The 3281-nt window shown below is 36.0% G+C and overlaps 1 pseudogene; it reads left to right on the top strand.

Annotated features, from left to right (window-relative positions):
• Positions 1-2660: 2660 nt before the first annotated feature.
• Positions 2661-2779, top strand: LOC111745306 (annotated as a pseudogene).
• The last annotated feature ends 502 nt before the right edge of the window (positions 2780-3281 follow it).

Here is a 3281-nt window from a genome sequence, read left to right as displayed (position 1 = left end):
GAGGAAGGGACCAATATCCCTTCATATTTTAAGTCTCTGATGTAGTATTATTTTTGGCTTACTATTTTAGTAGGAAAAGGACTTTCTCCACAGATCAAGGAACTAATACAGGAAGTCTGAATATGCCTATTAAAACTATATATTGCAGAACTAGGAAAATAGCCAGAGGCTTGGTGACCAAATGGACTTACAGTGAAACAGACCCAAACCAAAACTCCATTAACCACCTGACCTCCACAAGTCCTTATTTGACTATTGAGCCACAGTGACATTTGGGTATCTAGGAATAAGCATAGTTTAGAGGCAATGTCTATTAATCCTTTGAAAGTTTGGCTAGTTTTCTTTCCTCAGTACATACCCTGACAAATGGACACAAGTCCCTTTGGGAGGAAGATATATAGTATAACCCCCAAGTTTCTGCTGATACAAATCAGTGAAAACTTGCATTCAATACCTGTTCATTGTTATACTGGGTGTTGAGTCATATTACAAGCACAGAATCAATAGAGGTGGTAGGGGCTGGTCTTATGGATCAACAGTCGCCTACAAGGAAACTATCTCTAGAGTAGTCATTACGGGTTCTATAGGCAAGAGGAGTCTAACCTTCTTACACAGTCAAGGAAAGTCCACTTCTTCTGGCACGGGAGACTCAGGAGAATTTGGAGATTCCAGGTCTTCAGCTTAATTAAAATCTGGCCAAGTATCCTTATCTCAGTTTTAGGGTCTGGCCCTCCCCGAAACAATACTCCAAATTTAACATGAGAGCATAAGACTTTGGATTTGTTTGTCAGAAATTTCAAATAGGGGATAGGGTTTCTTTTAGGACAGGTATAGGAGTTTTCTCAAAATTTATCTAGACTTGAGCTGAAATTGTAGAGCTCTAAGTGTATTTTTGTTTTTCCCCTCCAACTTCTCTATTACATTTAGAAGCAACGGACTCATCTGACAGTTCTTATATACATTATTTTTATTATAATGTTCCAGTGCAGCAGCTTATAGCCTTGACATCTATAAGTACTTGAGTCCAGGTGACCACAGAAATAACTGTTTTGCCACTGCCTGCCATAAACTACCAATGACTCATTACAATTGAAAATGAAGGTTCTGAATATATTTAAATCTGATCAGATTAGAGAATACATACAACACTCGCATTCACAAGGGATTGGAGAAACTTTCATTGTGACATCAATAAAAATCCTGGAACAGAGAAAGAAAACTACTGCTTATGAAGAAGTCTGCAAACTGTTGCAATGTAAAGTAGGAACTTAAGAAAAAATTTGGAGTCTACAGCCATGCCACCCTGAACAAGCCCGATCCCATCTGATCTTGGAAGCTAAGCCTGGTTAGTACTTGGATGGGAGACCACCTAGGAAGACCAGGTACTGAAGGCGTAAAAAAATAAAAAATAAGGGATTGTAAACTGTCAAGGTCCTTACAATCTGTGAGGTCAACCAAGGGTTGCCTCGCCTAAAAATAAAAAAAGAAGAAATTTGGAAGTCTGCCATGTATGACTGTTGCGATAGTCTAAATATAATAGCTTCTGCTTCATGTCTGCTTTCCAAATCTCATATAAGTTCCTTCATGATATTTGATATTTTTCTCTGATAGACAATATACTTTAAAAAAAAATTGTATTAGTGGCCAACAAATAAAATCCAGGTTTCTAACTTCTCTTAAAAAGCAAAAAGTTTTATTAATGTTGATCTCCAACTGGCACATGGATATAATAAGCTGAAGCTGAGTACTGATTGTCTAATTAGACAGGACAGCATTCTCTTTACTCTGCCACAGTCTCTGCCACTCCTTCTGATCACACTTGGCCTCCTTTACCCAGTTACTTATCTGTCTCACCTATAGGCATTTGAGTTTTCAATCTTGTGTTAAATTAATAAACAATATTTTAGCCAAATGACTATATGAGATTGCTAAAACTATTTTTAAAAATGAAATTCAGAGGAAGAAAAATATCCCCATATCTGAGAATTCTTTTCAATTGAACTTTATGTCTACTGAAGTTTTACCACATTGTGCCACCAGTTCACAATCAATTATACTCCTTGAATCAGCGTTCCTAAATTATAATTTATTTCAAATTATCGTCTAAATCTAATTTTTGTTTCATGGAAGTAAAGGTTATAGCCCAAAAGTTATCTTAAAGATTATACTCTCAACCTTTGCAATTCATAAGAAGATAATGGAAGCCCAGGGAGTCGAAGTAACATCTTCAAGCTGTGCAGCCATACTGCATGGCATAACTGTAATTCAAATTCACCATAACTTGCCAAAATTAAATTTAAAGACTATAATTTCTTTGGTTTATGCACTTTGGAAATATTTTTATTATAACAGATTTCAAACATAGAAGCTTACAGAGGTTCATAATTTAATATATGTGTATACCACCCAGCTTTATTGAATTTTAATGTCTTTAGATTTGGAATGAAATATTATAGCTAGAGTTGAAGTCCTTCCATCATATTTTCCTAAATTCTCATCAATTCCCATTTTCTTCAGAGGTAACTATCATGCAAAATTTGATATATACTTTTCATTTAGGCATTACTTTAAAGAAGCAAAAAAGTTAAAAATGATTAATTTACAAAGAATTTTCATTCTTATTAAGAGAGGTGAATTTTTAATGCTAAAAAGAAAATACAGTCTATGGCCATGCTTACCTGAACAAGCCCGATCCCGTCTGATCTCGGAAGCTAAGCAGAGTCAGGCCTGGTTAGTACTTGGATAGGAGACCACCTAGGAAAACCAGGCACTGTAGGCCTAAAATAATAAAAAATAAGGGATTGTAAACTGACAAGGTCCTTGCAATCTGTGAGGTCAACCAAGGGTTACCTCATCTAAAAAAAAAAAAAAGAGAGAGAGAGAGAGAGAGAGAGAATACAAATAGAGTCTATTTACTGACCATAATCATTCTACGAAAGGAAAGGGAGCTAGCTGTCCCAATTATGCTTCCCAATAAATTCCCAAATTAAAACTTAGTTTTATTGACTCAAGATCACATCTAAAAGACTTACTGGTTTCAATAATAAGAGCCAAATCCTGTTTCTACAAGAGTAAACATGGAGAGAGAGGCTTCTAGGCAGGGCCACTTCATAAACATGCAACCTGTATAATCACACAGAGCCCACAGCTCAAAGGATCCCATGCTTAATTTAATTCTCTGCTATTGCTGTCTTGAAATTCTGGATTATTTTTGAACAAGGAGCCCCACATGTTCAATTTTCACTAGGCCTTGCTAATTATGTAGCCGGTTCTGGTTGCTA

This window comes from Pteropus vampyrus, unplaced genomic scaffold (assembly GCF_000151845.1).
Source record: "Pteropus vampyrus isolate Shadow unplaced genomic scaffold, Pvam_2.0 Scaffold151, whole genome shotgun sequence".
In the NCBI taxonomy this organism is placed as follows: Eukaryota; Metazoa; Chordata; class Mammalia; order Chiroptera; family Pteropodidae; genus Pteropus; species Pteropus vampyrus.
The sequence above is the reverse complement of the archived record's forward strand: the minus strand, read 5'-3'. Positions and strand labels throughout refer to the sequence as shown.